Source organism: Cryptomeria japonica, chromosome 2, assembly GCF_030272615.1.
Source record: "Cryptomeria japonica chromosome 2, Sugi_1.0, whole genome shotgun sequence".
NCBI lineage: Eukaryota > Viridiplantae > Streptophyta > Pinopsida > Cupressales > Cupressaceae > Cryptomeria > Cryptomeria japonica.
In genome coordinates this window covers 502,256,139-502,276,367 of record NC_081406.1, presented here as the reverse complement: position 1 = coordinate 502,276,367, position 20,229 = coordinate 502,256,139, and the positions used below count along the sequence as shown (strand labels likewise).

The following is a 20,229-nucleotide window of genomic DNA, read 5'->3' as shown; positions in this document are numbered from 1 at the left end:
TTTCAAATTTCTTCTTGTTAAAAAATTATGTAATTATCATTTATGCTAGTGATATCAAATACTATAAATTAGCATGCCATTATCCACAAAACTTTTTATTAATTATTGACATAATTACTCAGATATAAAACAAATTCTGATAAAGAAGGAAAAAGAATTTGCTGCTAGATAACTTCAGACATTAGGAGCTGCACTGGCAGTTAAGAACTTGCACAGAGAGACACTTTTATGTACTAATTGTATTTGCTGGGTAGCCCAACACAAATTATTGGTGTAATTGAATAAAGTACAACAACCAATATAAAGATCTGTAAAGAAAGAATGTAATCAAATATAAATTTTCCTAGAAGCCTCACTAAATTGAATCAGATTTTCTCTAAGCAGTTCAGATCTAAACAGCAATAACAAAAGATTAAATATCACACTAATTTAACAGCGTAACTAGTAATATTTGGAATGTTGCAAATTTCAAAAGACGTAGTAAAAACATATGAACAAATATAATATACTAAAACAAATATTGACTTGCCAGATGCAAGCAAGGAAGATCGAATTAAGGCAAATCTAGACTTCTGGACAATATTTCTTTAGCAGTTAGAAAGAAGGAAAGAAATTATATTAATTTCCACAAGTGACCAAAGTAGATCAATGCAACTCAGAAAACAACTATTAACCTAAGTTACTGATCCTTGTATTGGTATTGGTTTTGGAATGCGGTTAGTCTCTATTTAAGAGTATTCTTCCCTTCTTTCAAAGATTGATCATCTTTTGAAGAGGCATTTCAGATTGAAACAAGGTATGATTTCTTTTCTTTTCTTGTTTCATTTTCTTGTTTTCTTGTCTTCTTGTTTTTCCTTTCTAGTTGTAAATTTGTGTATATGTTGGTTTTGCCCAAAAATCGGTTCTGTGAGAGAGATTTTCCCCTTCGCAAAGCAATTTGTGAATTGCATTGTTCTTCCCCATTTTCCCTCTTTACTTGTATTTGGGATTTCAAATCCTACTTACAAGTTGGATGAAAATAATTGATCTTCCCTTATGCTTATAAGAATTTAACCATTCTCTAGTGAAATTCCAAGTTGCAAAGATGAAAAATACCCATCCTTCCAAAATCGAGCTTTTAGAACCGGATTGCATGTCCAAAGTTCTTCCCATTTTCTTGAAAATGACATTCCCAAAACCTTCCTATTTGTATCCATCCATATTGCTTATATCCGTACTTTCCGTTCACGTCATTTCCCACAAGTCTAATTCTCATTTTTCACTTATTTCTCCATTTACCATTTTACAAGTATACTTACATTCGGGTTTTAAAAGTCCGATTGCATGTTCATTCTTCCCAACTTGTATACTTGTAAAACTCTCCCCAAGATCTGAAATTGGTCAAAGTCAATTTCCAGCATTCCCATTTATTTCCCATCTTTCCCTCACAAATTCGTGAAGTGCAAGGGTTGGAGTTCTTCCCATTTGAAGAGGGAAAAATGTTAGTTGCAGCTGATTATGATGTTGCCTTAACACTTTTATGTCTTCATCGCAGTATACCAGGTTATCCTTCAATGTCAGATTTACCATCCTCTCCTATTGCGAAGAAGATGAAGTATAAATATGACAAGTACCAGAATGAAATTTCACCTTCGCAAGTTTCCTCTCCTTTGGATCACATAAAAGACATGGAGATAGGGTATGTGGACATGTCAAAATTCGTCAAGAGAGAGGAGGATCCGCAGGATAGTAATATGCAGCGGCTATTGGACAGCCACATCCATCACGCATCCTCTTTTCCAGTGGCTGCCCTAGAACCTGAATTTGTTCTCGCTTGCACCCATTGCTTTGACAAGGAGACGAGAACCATTAAAAATGATGAAGGTGAGGTAATAATCCGCCTTGATGCAGATCAAAGTTCCCAGACTCGGGCTCGGCTCTGACTTGGCAAGGCTCACTCGGCTCGTGACTCGGTAAGGACTCAGCAATGACTCGGCAACGACTCGGCAAAATAAGAAAACCCTTGAAATTTAGAGATTTTTAACGATTTAAAACTTGTTTCATACACCCATTATTGAATTAAGCTTAAAGACACTATAACATCATCAAATAGAAGCTAATCTGATCACATACATAAACATACATCCATCACATGCGTAGAAATGTAAATTGTAGCTGAAGGAATTAGAAAACATAGATATATAGAGTTATAAATGTTGTCCAATGTATATAAAATCCATGACTTCAAATGTTCCCAAACATATATGTAACTGTAAAGTGTAAACAAAAACAAGTCTATGGCTCTGGCTCTGGCTCAGCCTCGTAGAAAGGCGTCTAAGGTAGGTCCTGGATGACTGAGTAGCCATAGTCTCTGCTTGTGATGTGCCAGTCTGAGTAGCCATAGGTGTTGTGCCTGATCGTGCTCTATCCTCCACATCTGCCATAGCCACAACCTCAGCCTCTCTGTCTGCCTGGTCAACCCACTCAAGGTCCTCATCAGTGAAGACTGGATCAGTAGACTCAGTGAGCCAATCGAACTCGAGGTCGACTTCCTCTAGAGTGATCGAATAGGAGTCAGAGTCCAAAATCTGTCTGGTCCTGAGACGGAGGTTGTAATGAACAAAGAATAGATCATTCAACCTCTCCACAGACAATCTATTTCGCCTCTTCGAGTGGATGTGCTCGAACATGCTCCAATTGCGCTCACATCTAGAAGCGCTGCATGGTTGGCTCCATATACGGATAGCAATTTTTTGAAGGTTTGGGGTTGAAGGCCCAAACATTTGCCACCATCTATTTGAGATAAGGAAAAGAAAAAAACATTAGTCTCATTTCCAACTTTAAAGATAGATTATAAAATGAAAAATTAAAATGCATGTCATAAACTTTAGAATTTTCTACCCGGCTGCAATTTTGTCCGACCTTCTTTGCACAATTGGTTGGCAAAGATCGCCCCTACTACATTATTAAATGCATCCATCTCGAGCAGTGTAGTTGTGGTATCAGTGCCCATCCATTGTACTACTGAATATAGCCTGCTAAGAACCATTAAAAAATGGCAAAAAAATCATTAAAAAATGTTATGTTTTTTTTGTTTTTTTTACTGCACTTTTTTAAGTGACGCCAGCCGGGTCACGACCCTCGGACTCGGCGAGTCAGGGAGTAACTCACTGACTCGGCGAGTCAGGCGAGTCACGCCCCCTGACCCTTCCGAGCCCGGGTCAGGGTCACCGTGACCCAGCAAGTGTCACCCGGCCCACTAACTCGCGTGACTCACCGCGAGTCACGGAACTTTGATGCAGATACAATTGAGAGTCTTCAGAATACCTCCAGCACCTGTTTATATGGAAATTTCAAAGGATAGTGCAGTCGAGTACTATGTCAAGAGGGAAAAGGACTGTAAATGTCATATTAACAGGTGGATTCATGAGCCATGAGCCGCCTTCTCAAGGTGGGCTAAGTTGTACGGTTGTGACTTTAAGTGGGAAATTGGAGACATCATAACTCCTCAATAGGATGATGGGTCTTGAACACTAATGTTTTTGAACCCTGGATGTATCAGTTTACAATGTTCATAAGGCAATCCTATCATATATCATGGGGAGAGATTATCACTAATGCTTTGTGCGAGAAACTTGTCGTAGTCCTGTTGTGACGTATTCACACATCGCCCCATTGCAAATGGGGACCCCTGCTTTTTACCTTCTGGGGTTTGTTTTCTAGGTCTTTTAGGGTTTTGTCTGTTAGCCTTTGCAGGATGAGTGCTGTCGAGGGGATCGTTGGATTACAAGCTTTGCTTGAGCCAGGGTGAGTCCATAGGGCCCCAGAATTAGGGTTTCTTTGAGAGTCTTCCTTAGGGCCTGGTTTTGCTTTCGTTGCTAATTGTGTCTTGCTTTGTGAATGGATATCATTCTTGAAGGTCCGAGCTAGGTCAAGTTGGTGAGTGGTGAAGTCTGAAATGTCATCCTGATCTTCAAATGCCCTGAAATTTGGCTAAGTCTGGAATGTCCTAATCCTGAAATTTGGCTAAGTCTGGAATGTCCTGATCTTGATATTTGACTAAGTCTGGAAAACTGAAGAATCCTCCAAAATCTAGATTTTGCAATATAACTCCTGGAGGTCTGAAACCACTCTCAAACATCCTGAAAGTATATATGGAATATAACTTAAAGCACTTATACTTAAATGTTATATTCCATAAAATGATCCTGACGGAGAGCCCAAAATGTCAAATTTCGTTCCTGACCCTTCCAAAGGGTCCAGAGCGAAATTCTCCATAGGACATTCTGCTTTGACCAAAACTTAGAACTAACGCATTCCCAGGCTTGAATGAAGGAAAAAACGCTTGTTTGAATGAAGAAATGTGGAAATGAAGTCAAGATCTTGGCCCAAATTAGGAATTTCACTCCTGACCCTTCCAAAGGGTCCAGAGCGAAATTCATCATGAACCTTGTTTGTTGCCTTGAGTGGACTAGAAACCTTGTCCCTAATGTGGATGATGATCTAATTTTGCCTTGTGAAGTGGTTTGAAGCTTGAAAAATGAGCAATTTAGACAGGAATGAAATTTTCACTCCTGACCCTTCCAAAGGGTCCAGAGCGAAAATCTTCCCAAAGCACATTTAATCTTAAGTTTGGCTAATCTTTAACTTGCAGGGTACCTTGGAAGGAAGCTGGGACATTCTTATTGCCTTTGAAACGTTTGAAAGCATTGAAAATGAAGGATTTTGAGCAAAAATGAAAATTTCGCTCCTGACCCTTCCAAAGGGTCCAGGGCGAAATTCCCAAAAGGCTCTTATTTTGCAATGAAGGAGGTCAAGTTTTTGACATGAATGGAAGAAGAATAGCTTGTTTTTGCCTCCTGAAGAAGTTTCAAATTGAAAAAATGAAGGATTTTGCCCAAAAGGAGGAAAATCGCTCCTAACCATTCCAAAGGGTCCAGGGCGAAAATCCTAAAACCTATCTTTTCTTCCAAAGATTGGACTAGACCAAGCTTAGACATGATTTTGAGAGGACTCTTGAATTGCCTTGAAGTAGAATTGGATTGCTAAGGATGAAAATTTTGAAGCCAAGAGGGAAAGTCGCTCCTGACCCTTCCAAAGGGTCCAGAGCGAAATTTCCAAATTCTCCCTTTTTCTTGCAAATTTAAGACAAGATTTTGCTATTCATGACTTGGATGGGAGTGAGGCGTGATGTTCCATGCCTTGGAAATGATTCGAAGATGAAAGGATGAAGGAATTGCCCTAAAATAGAAAAATCGCTCCTGACCCTTCTAGATGGTCCAGGGCGAAAATCCTAAAACCAACATGTTCCTTTCAAGTTTGTGCTAAGGCAAGACTAGACCAAGGTGGAAAAGGCCTTTGAGACCACTGGTGATTAGATGTTTGTTTCAAAATTTGATGATTCTAGGTCAAAGAAGGAAAATCGCTCTTGACCCTTCCAGAGGGTCCAGGGCGAAAATCTCAAAATCCCCTATTTTGCCTTGCAAGAACAAACCAAGCTTGGATGGAGTGAATGAAGAATACCATTGCCTAGCCTTGAGGGGTGGATTCAAGACAAAATGATGAAGGAGTAAGCCTAAACAAGAAAAATCGCTCCTGACCCTTCCAGAGGGTCCAGGGCGAAAAACCCTAAAATCACCTTTTTCTCCCGAATTTGAGTGAGACTAAACCTAGACTACAAGGAATGAACCTATTTGGAATGCCTTGAAGAGGTTTTGGACCTTCAAAAATGAGAATTTTGAGCTCAGGAGAGAATTTCGCTCCTGACCCTTCCAGAGGGTCCAGAGCGAAATTCCCAAAAAATGCAATATTTCCTTCAAAGTTTGATGAGCTAACCCAGTGATGGAGAGAGATGAACCCCGGAGATTACCTTGGAAGAGTTTAACGATCAAACTAAGGTGAATTTTGACCTAATAAGCAAAAATCGCTCCTGACCCTTCCAAAGGGTCCAAGGCGAAATTTATATTTTCACCTAATTTCCTCATGTGAAATGATAAAAGTTTGAAATGCAAGACTTTGATTAGGTCAAAACAAACATAAGCTCGCCTTCCAGGAGATTTTGGAGTCGAAAAACAAGGTATTCAGGACCTAATAAGCAAAAATCGCTCCTGACCCTTCCAAAGGGTCCAGGGCGAAATTCTTGAAAACACCTATTATTCACCTTGTTTAGGCTAAGTTGAAGGCAAAATGCAAAATTGTGATGGCAAACCTAGGTTGTAAAGATTTTGATTCATGAAGCAAGCTAGCCTAGATGAGAATTCAAACAAGTCTTGAAATAATTTAGGCCTTCATCACTTTGGATATTTCAGTGCCTAAGAAGCAAAGAGCCTTCATTAAGCCTTGATCAAACCTTGATATTCCTTAATTTTCACTAAATAAGCCGAATTCAAGACATTTGGGGAGTCTAAATCAAGTTCACATGAATTAAGGCATTTGCAATTTAATTAATTAATTTCTAGGCCTTGAAATAATTGAAAAAAATCCACCTTTGAGCTTTGGAATTAATTTAAAAAATTAAAAAATTATGCTTGAGCGCTCAAAAATCATTATTGTGCCTTTACAAACAAGTCGGCCTTGAGGGAAATCAAGGTGAGCGCCCTATATAAGGGAGGTGTATTCTAGCATATTCAAATCATTCTTTCATTATCTCTCATGCGAACTTGAAGAGCATATTTGGAGGTGCGAAATTGAGCAAGTTGGAGAATAATTTCTAGATTTTGGAAGGTGTTTGAAGGCGAATTTCCAGATTTTGAGAAGCTAGTGGAGGGCGAAGCTTTTGAAGGCTAATTGAGGCGTAATTCATCCAAAGGAAGACCACAATTCAATCCTTATCCAACAAAATCTGATCTTCTTTCTTCATTTTTCAAGGTTCATAGTTAGGCTTTCAAAGGAGAAGGTATGAAGAATCCTTTTTGAAGTTCTTATTCAAGACTTGTTTTGATTTCATAGCAATCTTTTAAAGTCTAAGTCTTGAAAAATCTAATTTCTATTCATAATTAATTTGAAAATTTAGAATTCTTGAATTTATTTTGTCATTTTCAAATTAATGTCTAATATGTTCCCTTGAAAGGTCTTAGATCCTATGCTTTAAGATATTATACTCAAAGACTAACTTTAATCTTTTGTGTAGGCATCAAATGACGACCCCAAAGCCGGAGGATCAACTACTTGGCAGACTCTCATCAAAGAAGACCAAGCCAGGACAAGGACGATCTCTTCCAGTCCAGCATCATTAAGGACGACCTCCTCCAATCCAGTTTCATTAAGGACGACCTTCTCCATCTATCTTCCAGTCCAGCATTTGAAGGAAAGCATCACCAAATTGAGTATCAACCAAGTGTTAGACAAGGTGGCATCCCAGTCATCACTCCTCCAGTCGGATTGGTCCACCTCAGCATGTCCGGATTCAATGTACCTAACTCCTCAAAGATGGCACAAACTTCGATGTACCTACCCTGATTATCCATTGGTCGAATATTCCAAAGAAGACATGTGTCCAAATAATGCAATTATTTCATTGGTCAGAATTGAGTTTGTTGTAACAAACCCTAACTAGGGTTTTTATTGTAAAATCTCCGCCATTGATCTCAAATTGATCTTAGCCATTGAATTGTTTTGTGGGCACTATATAAGCCCTAGCTCCTCATTTGTAAAGGCTAATAGTTAGTCAGTAGTTAGAGGTAGAATAGTTAGAAATAGTGAATAGTCAGTTGATAGAATAGCAATTAAAGTAGAATAGAGAGAAAAGGCAAAGATTGTTGCCAAGATGTTGTTGTAAAAGACTTGTAAAACTTCATTGAAGAAATGGTGAAATTTATGGGTCGATTCAACAATTTGCATGGTCTCTATACTTCTCATATTTGATTTCATGTTATTAGATGAGTGGAAAAAATGTGTTTGATTGATGGTGAAATTCTTATATCCATACTACTAGCAGTTTGTTGATTGCAGACTTGCCTTGTGTAGTCAACTGGAATCATTTAGCTTAAGCTTAACTTCAATTGTCGCTTCTTCACTGATATGCATCAGCCTGATGGTGTCTATGCCTGTAGCGATGATCTGAACATCATAAAGTTTTCCTCCGAAGATCGCACTAACCTTGTGGAGATGGTCCTGGGATGTCAAAACAAGACTTAGTTAGAATTTCATCAAAGATCATTCGTTGCTCCTACATTCTTAGTGTCGGAATTAGATCCTTTCCTCGCCTTCATCCTTTTCGTTTTTTTTCAAAATCTAGACTAGTGAAATCCTATGTTCCAGTAATATTCAAAGCGAATCAGACGTTCAATCATCAAGTGTAAGTCCCCTTGTGATTCCAGCAAAATCACATCATACCACAGAGAACTTATCCACGAGTAGAGAACCTACATACAAGAACCTTGGAGTTGCCTCCGACTGATCCTTCAGCAAGATCTTCAGCAGTCGGGAACTTTGTTCAAAAGAGGATAAGATACTTCGGTATTTTATTCTGTGTTCGCATGTGCATAAAAAACACATCAACAAGTCCCACCACCATGACTTTCTACATGAATTCATACTTAGTGTATGGCAGCGTCACTCAGACATTTCCCTAGTCTTTCTACCAAGGGCAACCGCTCGCTTATAAATGTGTGGGAATATTATGATCAGCTTCCTTTGAGACCCAGCAGATTACGTTTCAAAAGAGTTCAAGATGCATTCTTTGGTTACTTCATGTGCCAATTTGACAAGACTCTAAAGAACAAAAGGGTGTCAGATGAAGCATGGGAAAGAATCAATGAGTATGGGTGCCTGTTTCTTCAATTCCCAACTCAACTTATGTGAGGGTCGGATGCTACAGTGGGCAACCATATATGCTCCCTAGATACCCGAGTGATAAGATCATTCTTATGGAGTTGGGAAGACAGATCATGGTTGTGCACGCTCATCAATCTATCAGACATAAGGTCGGAATGGGGATTTCTACAACAAACCCATTGAAAATTGGTGGGTATTCTCTTGTCACATCCGTCAAAGCCAAAGCTATGGAGACTGAGATGCAAGAGATAAAACTCAAAAGGTTTACATCCAGGGCAGATTTTGATTACCAGGGTATGAAGGAAAAGATCAAAGAGTCCTTCGTGCACGTGCATCGTATTGAGGATATCTGGGTAGATCTCCGTACAGAAATGGAGGTTCTCAAGATGGACTACTGCAGGCTTACTGTTGAGCAGGTTATTGATCTGAACCTGGTGGACATTCCGCAAGGAATGATCGATGATGGTCATGTGCTCCATCCAGAGTACATCTCACGAAGGGTTGAGGAAGCCCCACGTCCTTTAATACAATAGTCGCATAAAGAATGCACGTCCATTCTTGAAAGATTTCAGCCTATCATGGCTAACACCAACACTTGGCTCAAAGGTAATGGTGTTAGACTCATCAAGATCAAGGTTGGGAAAGAAGATGACTCTACAGGGCCTCTTGGATGTAAGTCTGAGATTCAGATTGAAAACAAGGAAGGTGCATCATCTTCAGGTACTAGGATCAAATTGCGGGTTAGTCGGGTAGTAGTGCTTCCTCCTGAGGAGACGACAGTTCGTGGAAAGGAAAAGTCCTAGTTTCACGTTCATGTGATCGATCCTGATAATCCAGAAGAAGGACAGCAATCAGAAGATGCCCCTAAGTCTCTAGCTTCGAACTCACCTCATGAGATTCCTTCCTCAGTTTCCATTGAGATGCCTCTTTCTCCTCCTGACATAATAGTGGAAGAGTCTCCTTAGAATGTCGTTCCTATTTCAGCAGTTGAGCCGCCTCCTGATCATCAAGAAGAGAGTTCGCTGGAAATTCCTGAGGATACTCTTCCATGTATCCATTTGTCAGAGATTGATACCTCTACTTCTGGCTTTGAAGAATTTATGAGGCAATCTTCATGCCCATTGGTTACTGAGCAAACCATTGTCGCCATCCAAACAAATGCTCCTCCCAGGGTGACCACGGCTGTTCAAACAGAAACTGCTTCTCCTTCTTTTTCAGCACCTACTAGAGGAGAACTAGTTGTTTTACCTCCATGGCTTAGTTCTTTTACCCCAAAGAGGAAGAAGCAGGAAATCTCTCCTGATGTCTTTGACTATCAGCAACTCAAACAGTCTAAGCCCAAGGTTGCTAAAAAGGCCAAGACAATCTCAAGAGTAACTGTTGATAGCAATAAGATGAAAGTGGTAGAAATTGTTGAGCCCCTTGTGGATAAACCATGTGAGAAAATGCAAGCTGCTGATTACAATGTTACAAGGATAGAATTGGGCAAACAAACGCATGAAGTGGTCAAACATGATGCCTAGCAATCCATAGCCTCACTAGTGCAGCGGTATGATGAACTTCTAGCAAAAAAAGACAAGCTAGAAGAGGAGAACCGGCAACTTGTTGCAGCTATTCATAAAATTACAAAACCTACTGGTGAAGGGAGTAATCCTACAAGTTCTTCCGGTTCCCAAGAATCGATTCGGGGAGTTGAAAGAGCTGCTCAGAAAGTACAAGCATTGGATTCTTGGGTGGATCAACTTCATGATCTGTGTGCACAAGTGCTAAAAGACATTTTCCAAATGATGTCTAAGTTGGAGACCATTGAAGAAAAATTGAATCATACCTCTGAAACATTAAAACAGAATTTGGGAAGGGTTGAAGGGAGTTTGACAATCTGGCGCACCATGCCCCAACAACAGTTGAGTGTTCTTTAGGAGCATGCCATTATTCCTTCCAGGGTCATGTACTTGGAATTTGAAAAACTTTTGGAGAATAAAGCCCTTGTTCTCAAATCCCTCATTGAGGAGACTGATGATGCAATGAGATTGCGAGATGAAGTATTCCAAGGTATTGTTTCTCATTGTGAGAGTTATGTACTGGTAGAGTTATGTAATAATACTTGAATTGGATGAATAGAAAGTCTATATAGACTCTCTTGACGAATAGCAATCACACGGGTTGTTTTTATGCTAGAGTTCTTTGGCCAAGTATGAACTTTCCCTTTAGAAAATGCAACTTGATACCCTTTGTCCTCCAATGCTAAAATTGAGACAAGGGTTCTTTTGATCCCTGGAACAAATAGGACATCACTTAAAAGAAGAGGGATGCCAAAATCTAGATGAAGAGAGGTGGTCCCAGCACCTTTCACTAAATAACAAGCATCATCTCCAATTATCACTTGTAAGTTGGTTTCTCTTTCTACCAAGTCAGAAAGATGCTCTCGATATCCTGTAATGTGTCGTGAAGCACCACTATCAATCAACCAAGTGTTACTGTCGGTTGGAACATTGCTTGAAAGTGCTGAGATGAATAGAAAACCCCCTAAATTGTCTCTAGATTTCTTTTCATCAACATTAGCAGTAGATACTTGTTGTTTTGGTCTTGTTATACAATCTCGAGCATAGTGACCATACTTATCACATCTGTAACATTGAATGTTAGAGAGGTCCTTATTCTTCTTTGGTTCAGGGGTTGAATCTGTTTTTCTATCTCTATCCCTCTTGAAATTTCCTTTCCTCCTTTCTTTTCCTTTCCTTCTGGATGTTTGAGCAGCAAGAACATGATTTTTTTCGCTATAAGGATTTCGTCCATTTCCTCTTGCTACCAACCTGAATTCCTCTTGAATGCAATGAGCTCCAAGCCGATCAAACTTGAGTAATTTAGCTCTTCCACTAATGCCTTGGATAAAGGGCTCCCAATATTTAGGAAGACCATTCAAAGCCAACATAACTAGGTCTCTATCTTCAACTTTGTCTCCAATGGCATATAGCTAATCCTTCAACACAGTAATCTTCATGAAGAAGGAGATGACTGAATCTCCTTTAGCCATTTTTATGTGATGGAGCTATTGTCTTAATGCAAGAACTCTGTTGGTGTTGTTGATCTCATACAAGCCTTGAAGAGTCTCGAACATAACTTTGCTTGTCTTCATCTTGGATATAATTGGCACAAGATGATCTTTTACAGAATCTATCAAGGTCTTTCTTGCCTTAATGTCATTCTTCTTCCATTGAGTCTTCTCAGCCTCATCAGATGGCTCAGGCACCTCTTTCTCCACGAAGTCTAGAAGATTATTTTCTTCCAACGTAATAAGAATTCTGAATTTCCAAGAGGTTAAGTTTGATGCACCATCTGTTAATGCATTAGTAGCTTCTGCAAGATAAGACTCTCCTAACTCATTAATCTCCTCTATTCTGTTATTAGTTTACTCATTCATGCTTTATGTTTATCAGACTATAACATTGATCATAATTATGATATTGATATTGGATAATGATGGATTAGATTGACGACCTACTTAACTATGTTAAGCATCAATCTAAATGCTATCGAGCTATTAACCCGATAGCATATTAATGTTGATTCATATCGGCATTAATATGCTATCGGGGTATTAACCCAATAACATATAATGATAACAGTTATTGTTATTGTTTACTTTATATTAATCCATTATCATATGCCTTGATACCGATTCATTATCGGGTATGTTTTAGATCTGTTACAATTAACAATGATACCAATTCATTATCGGATATGTTTATAAGCACTGTTACCATTAACAATGATGCCGATTCATTATCGGGTATGTTTATAGAATCGATTAGTTATGAATAGGTTGATGGTTGTAAGAGTCACAACCAAGTGACATCTTGGTCGGACATGTCAAAAGACATGTCCGATCAAGGTGCCACTTGATCGTGGACATCTTACTATTTATACATCATTCAGATTAAAGGAGATGACATTGAAATCGATACATGTTCATCCTCCTTACCTGCAGTAAAAGAAAGATAACAATATTAGTGTTACAGTTATAATATCAAAATAAAAGACACCATCCGGCATATAACTTGTCCATTAAATTGGAAATTACAATACTTTTACACCATCAAGCCTATCTTCAACCTTGAGTCCATTCACCATCGTTGATTCTGAGATAGATCTAATTAGATAAGACATCTTTTGTTGTTTGAAGGAGTCTGATCTTGATCTTGTTTAAACCTGGCTCTGATACCATGTTAATTTTAAATCAGACTGTAGGTAAGCAGCAGTATAGACAATTTGCACAGGTGTTCTTTACACAGAGATCACACTTTGTTATGCAGTATGTTTATTTGATTGTTTGAGTTTGCTGCGCGCATATGTACAGTATATATATTCCACGAAGATCACGCGTATATGCACAGCATATATTTCGCAGAGATTACACATATATGCACAGCATATATTTCGCAGACTCTAACTACCAATACCCCCGATCAAAGGGACTAAATACCCGTCTAAGGCAAACAATTGGACATGACTCCGATCGGGGGTTCACATCTAAAGCAATGGGTGCGAAATAAACAACCCAATAGTTACTAACTAATCACACATTGGAATTAATAGGCACAAACAGTTATAGCAAATAAAGAGATTGCTAAAATAAGACAGCGATTGTTAAAATATGTTCGTTCGTGTTTACGAAAATGACGTAAAACTATTATATATATATATATATAATGAGTTATAGTATATATATACTAATATAATATATCAATCATTAATTATGTTATATATATATATATAAAACACTAAATATTAATCGAATGGTATAATCTACAATTCATAAGTTAACTATGTATCACGATACTATCGTGATTGTTATACATAAACAGTCACGATATTATCATGACTGTTCATGTATAACAGTCACGATAACTATCGTGACAGTCCTATTACAATTAGTTAATGCCGACAGGTTAATGCCGACAGGTTATAAAACAGCGACTATATTATTATTATGTCGTTTGTTAGGAAATAGTCGGTATTCAAAAGACGTGACTGTTGACATTTACATCGATTCAACTTATATATAGTTGATCTTCGTTGGTCAATCAATCAATAACAACGGCAATTGCATTGATCAGCGAATATCAACTATACATAATATATTTATATATTAGTATCTTCTGATCCAATTTCCTTAACATGGTATCAGAGCAGAAAGGAATATAAAGAAGATAATATATATATAAAACCTAACATATAGCTGAGAATATTTTAAATTATAAATTAAATTATGGCTCACTGTATGAGAATGGAAGATAGATTAGAAGGTCCTTCAAACTTTGTATCTTGGAGGACAAGACTTACTTCTCTTCCAATGGAACTTGAACTAGAGGAATATATTGAGAAGGATATGAAAATGCCAAAAGAAGAAACTGAGAAAACTACATGGAAAAGGAGAAACAACAAAGCCAGGAAATTGATTATAGATTCAGTGAAAGATTCTATCCTCCCGAGCATATCGAGAATTACCAGTGCCTTTGAAATGTTTAAAATCATTCAAGACACATTCGAGATAAACAATGCCAGTAGAATCTTAACATTGAAGAGTCAACTTCTCAACATGAAAATGAACAAAGGGGAAACAATCACCTCCTATTTCCTAAGGATATCTGAAATAAGAGGTCAACTTCTCTGTATTGGAAATACTATAGAAGATACTGAACTTACACTTATCGCCCTAAAGGGTTTACCCATCTCTTGGGAAACCTTCATTCAGTGCATAAGTACAAGACCACCTTTACCTAGGTTCGAACAATTAAAGAACGATTGTACTCAAGAAGAATCGAGATTAGCATCCAGAGGAATAGGGTCGAAAAATGAAAATGAAGTACAAGCCCTTCATACTAAAACTTCTCAGAAAAAGAAGAGAAAATTCAACAATTCAAGTAATGGAAAACATCACTTCAAAAGGGATCTCTCCAAAATAAAATGTCATAAATGTGACAAATTTGGACATATTCACAAATACTGTCCAGAAAAACAGAAAATTCAAGCAGCCTTAGCAGAAACTAAAGGAACAGAAAATTCTCTTTTTTATCTAGCCTTAGCAAGTGAATTAAATTCCAATAAAAATACTTGGATAATAGATAGCGGTGCATCAAGACATATCACTGGATTCAGAGATCAGTTCGAAACCCTTTCTGGAAACTCTATAGAAGAAGTAACCATTGGTGACAACTCCACTTATCCGGTAAAAGGAATTGGGACCTGTTTGATACAGATAAGAGATGGACTCACTCTACAGTTAAAAGAAGTATTATATGTGCCCGGAATAAAGAGAAACCTAATCTCAATATCAGGGTTAGCTGATCAAGGATATAGGGTAACATTTAATGAAGAAAAAGTTCTTCTCTGGACCAAAAACACAAACATCAAAAATGCAATGCACATAGGGTCCAGAGATGGAAGCTTATACAAACTATGTAATGAACAAAAAGTAGCCCTAAATCACAATGTTCAACAGAATAATGAAATTTGGCACAAAAGAATAGGACACATTGGATATAGTGCTCTTCCTACTTTGCATAAAATCACCTCTGGGGTACCCTCTCTAAAATCTGAACACTTGAGCATTTGTAGGGGATGTGCATTAGGAAAGAACATTAAAGGATCTTTTCCAACAAGTGAACACAAGACGAATAGTGTTTTAGAACTCATTCACACTGATATGTGTGGCCCCATGTCCACTCCTTCTTTTTCAGGTGCCCTATATTATCTAATCTTTGTGGATGACTATTCAAGGAAAACATGGATATATTTTTTTAAACTTAAAGAGTCAAGTGAAGTATTAGCCAAATTTCAAGAATTCAAAGCATTGGTAGAAAATCAAACCAATAAGAAAATCAAAACTCTTAGGTCAGACAATGGTGGGGAATTCACATCTGACAACTTCAAAAACTATTGTAAATCTGTTGGGATTAAGAGGGAGTATACTGTACCTTATAACCCTCAACAGAATGGAGTAGCAGAAAGGAAGAACAGAACCATCATTGAAGCAGCAAAAGCTATGATGCATGATCATAATATTCATATATCATACTGGGCAGAAGCTGCCAACACTGCAGTTTATATTCAAAACAGATGTCCACATGCAATACTTGAAAATACCACACCAGAAGAAGTATTTACAGGAGTTAAACCTGATCTCAGTCATTTAAGAGTATTTGGATGTCCAGTATATATACATGTACCAAAAGAGAAAAGAACCAAATTAGAACCTTCTGGTAAGAAAGGTATTTTTCTAGGCTACAGTGAAGACTCTAAAGGATATCGAATCTATATCCCTAATCAAAAATCAGTAGAAATAAGCAGAGATGTCAAATTTGAAGAAAACTTCTCATCCACTAATAATGAAGACAACAGTTTGTTTGATCTTGAGAAAGATTTATCACTTGAGGAAGAAAGCGAGAATAACAATTCAAATATGAATTCAACACTATCAAATAACGAAAACGCAATCCTTGATCCTGAACCTTCTTGTGTAGAAAATGTAAACAACAAAAAGAGACCATTATGGGCTAGGAAAATGCTTGAAGAAAACAATATGGAACCAGCACAAATCTCCAGAGAAAACAAAAGAACTAGAACGCAAAAATGTTACACTGCACTTCTAACTGAACTATCAGAATCAGAACCGGTCAATGTTGAGAAAGCATTATTAAAACAAGCCTGGAGAGAAGCAATGGTTGAAGAATATCAGTCCATCATGAAAAATGATGTATGGGATATTGTCCCTAGACCTAAACATAAGTCAGTTGTATCATCAAAATGGCTATTCAAAATCAAGTATGCTCCAGATGGCAGTATTGATAAACATAAAGCCCGATTTGTTGCTAGAGGATTTTCACAGAAAGAAGGCATTGACTATGAGGAAACATTCGCTCCAGTAGCTCGTTACACATCTGTCAGAACCATACTTGCAATTGCAGCCTCTAAAGGATGGAAAGTACATCAAACGGATGTCAAAACTGCATTCCTAAATGGTAAGATTGAGGAAGAAGTCTACATTGAACAACCAGAAGGATTTCTCACTCATGACAAAAATAAATTCGTATGCAAGTTAAAGAAAGCACTCTATGGACTCAAACAAGCTCCCAAAGCATGGTATGAAAGAATAGATCAATATTTGAGCAAATTGGGGTACTCTAAAAATATTGCAGATCCTAATATATACTTCAAAATTGAAAAAGGAGACATGATAATCCTTGTTCTCTATGTTGATGACTTACTCATTACAGGAGAAGACAATCTAATAGATAAATGTAAAAAGGACCTAGTAGCTGAATTTGATATGAAGGATATGGGCCTACTACACTACTTTCTAGGTCTTGAAATTATTCAAAACAAAGATCATATTCTCCTCAGTCAAAAGAAATATATTTCTGATATTCTGAACAGATTTGGTATGGTAGATTGTAAACCTCTTGCTACTCCTATGGAGACAAATCTTTAGAAATTAAAGGATGAAGCAAAAAACTCAGAACCTGCAGATGTGACACTCTTCAGACAGATAATTGGATCCCTCATGTATTTGGTGAATACACGTCCTGACATTTGCTATGCCACAAATGTACTAAGTCACTTCATGTGTGAACCAAAACAGATTCATCTAGTGGCAGCTAAACACATCTTGAGATATTTAAAAGGAACAAGTGATCTTGGACTAAAATATGACAAGACTGAAATTCAACTTCAAGGTTATTCAGACTCAGATTGGGCAGGAAGTACCACTGATCGGAAGAGTACCACAGGAGTTTGTTTCAGTTTGGGTTCCGCAGTAATATCTTGGTTTAGTCGGAAGCAATCAGCTGTAGCTCAGAGTTCGACAGAGGCAGAATACATGGCTGCATCTATGGGAGCTAGAGAAGCAGTATGGTTAAGAAAATTACTTTTTGACTTATTTGGTAAACCTCTATTACCTACCATTATTCATTGTGATAATCAGAGTTGCATCAAGCTCTCTGTAAATCCTGTTTTTCACAATCGGTCAAAGCACATAGAGATTCCATATCACTATGTGAGAGATATGGTAGACAGAAAAATTATTAAACTAGTCTACATCAGCACTGAGGAACAAAATGCTGATATCTTCACTAAATCCCTTGCAAGGGTGAAGATAGAATTCTTCAGGAACAAAATTGGTTTGATCAAAATATGAACTATTAATGTACATTTCATTCATAAATATATATATATAATTTTTGAAATATTTCAAACTTGTGCGAAGATGACGATCTTCTGTTTATCGTTTCTATTTCAGGGTGACGATCCTGACAATAGAAACCAGGTCTCAAGATAGACTCCCGAAAGGGGTTGAGCCGGATTGGTCCGGACATCTTGTTACCAAAATCATCACTTGTTTAACAATTATTTAAGATAGACTCCCGAAAGGGGTTGAGCCGGATTGGTCCGGACATCTCAAATATGTATATTGTTATAAGTGATAAATTATCATGATATGACATTTTGAATTGAGTCATATATTTTGATGTGAAAATTCTACAAACTTGGTAAACTTTCTCTCAAGAGGGAGTGTTAAAATATGTTCGTTCGTGTTTACAAAAATGACGTAAAACTATTATATATATATATATATAATGAGTTATAGTATATATATACTAATATAATATATCAATCATTAATTATGTTATACATATATATATATATATATATATATATATATATATAAAACACTAAATATTAATCGAATGGTATAATCTACAATTCATAAGTTAACTATGTATCACGATACTATCGTGATTGTTATACATAAACAGTCACGGTATTATCGTGACTGTTCATGTATAACAGTCACGATAACTATCGTGACAGTCCTATTACAATTAGTTAATGCCGACAGGGTAATGCCGACAGGTTATAAAACAGCGACTATATTATTATTATGTCGTTTGTTAGGAAATAGTCAGTATTCAAAAGACGTGACTGTTGACATTTACATCGATTCAACTTATATATAGTTGATCTTCGTTGGTCAATCAATCAATAACAACGGCAATTGCATTGATCAGCGAATATCAACTATACATAATATATTTATATATTAGTATCTTCTGATCCAATTTCCTTAACAGCGATAACTGGCGAAATGAATAAAATGCTTATAATACAGTTCCAAGAGATTTCCACAATCCATCATATAATTATCAGGAATGCATTTCTGGATTCGATTGTGTGTAAGATTGTGATGCAAAAATCTTACACACAATCGAATCTAGAAATGCACTCCTGATAATTATGCTTATAATAATTAACACAGCAGTCAGGTGGAAAGAGAACTCCTGCTGCTATAACATCAACAATAACTACATTTGATATAATCTTGGAATTGAGTACAATAAATTGTGTATATATGTTTAATCCAATTCCATCTTTGTGTCGTCTTTATGTTTTTTCAGTTTCTACTGTTAGTGAAATGAGTGGGTATTTCGTAGTTGTTTAAGTTTTTTCATATTAAACAAAAAATCATAAAACGTCATCTTATGAGGAAGTTCTAAATAGCCTTGTCCCCTAGCCTAAGAACAAAAAGCTAGGTTTTAATTTAGCTTTGTTTGTATTGGATATGCAAAAACCCCCATTAGTTCTGGATTTATTTTAGTTTTTTTGTGTAAGGGGATATTATCTAAGTTACTGGTCTTGGTACAGATATGTATGTGTGTCTATGTACGCATGTATATATGTATATACATATATATGCACATATTATAACAACCCACCCTACATTTTTTTAATTTTTTTGCAATATAGAAATGCATATGCAATGCCTCCACACTTTCTGATCACCCAAATCCCGAGCTAGGCAAGGTGAGAGCATATGATGCTTCAACCACACACTATTTATGATGTATGGTCAGCCAATCAAAATTTATAAATATTTATATTTTGTAATGTTATCAGGGAATTTCTAAATGTAATAATTTGTAACAGCAATCTCATATTGGCTAAATATACATGGTACAGATTTATTCCATCAACTGAGATCGGAACATTGATAAATTTAATTATAAATAATGTTATAATCATGTTGCCAAAGAAACCGTACATTATATTCACAAATTCAGTTGCATGCAAACCATTTGACAAAATGTCTCTGTGAAACTTTGAATATTGGCATGGTTTAATAATGAATACATGATTCAAAGTTTTAGTTGCACCGATTATTATTGTTAGTATACAAATATTCTTCATATTTGGCTGTATAATGTTTGACAAAATGCCAACAAAATTTCCTGGTGGGTACAAAGCATTGGACCTCTGTTGTATATAGCTCAAAACATTTCTACCAAATCATAGTTGTGTTTCATTCATCCATAGCAAAAACAGAGCCACAAAAATTGGTCAGATGTCTTATGGCCTTGTAAGTTTGATATTCTGATCTAATGGGATGTGGGCAAGTAATCAGCAGCTTGATAGCAATGA

General features: G+C 37.0%; 1 protein-coding gene across 6 annotated transcripts in view; it reads right to left on the bottom strand.

The window, feature by feature from the left end:
* Positions 1-20,229, bottom strand: part of LOC131078912 (uncharacterized) — a 273,049-nt gene that overhangs the window by 128,858 nt on the left and 123,962 nt on the right. The window lies entirely within an intron of this gene.